General features: G+C 41.7%; 1 protein-coding gene across 1 annotated transcript in view; it reads right to left on the bottom strand.

The window, feature by feature from the left end:
- atad5a (ATPase family AAA domain containing 5a) overlaps positions 1-302 on the bottom strand; it is a 13,684-nt gene that overhangs the window by 5,070 nt on the left and 8,312 nt on the right. The window lies entirely within an intron of this gene.

Raw genomic sequence — 302 nt, 5'->3', positions numbered from 1 at the left:
GTCTGGTTTTAGATCCTGTCACAGTACAGAAACTGCTCTTCTAAAAATGTTTAATGATCTTCTTTTAATTTCTGATTCTGGTAGCTCTGCTGTTCTAGTGCTTTTAGATTTGACTGCAGCGTTCGATACGGTTGACCACAACATTTTATTGTCAAGACTCGAGTCCTGTGCTGGCATTAAGGGCACAGCTCTGAAGTGGTTTCAGTCATATCTGACAGACAGGTCTTTTTCTGTAAACCTTGGGCCTTTTTACTCAAATAAAGCCGCAATTGACAGCGGGGTGCCTCAAGGCTCAATTTTAG

Source organism: Etheostoma spectabile, chromosome 15 (genome assembly GCF_008692095.1).
Source record: "Etheostoma spectabile isolate EspeVRDwgs_2016 chromosome 15, UIUC_Espe_1.0, whole genome shotgun sequence".
NCBI classification, from domain to species: domain Eukaryota; kingdom Metazoa; phylum Chordata; class Actinopteri; order Perciformes; family Percidae; genus Etheostoma; species Etheostoma spectabile.
The sequence above is the reverse complement of the archived record's forward strand: the minus strand, read 5'-3'. Positions and strand labels throughout refer to the sequence as shown.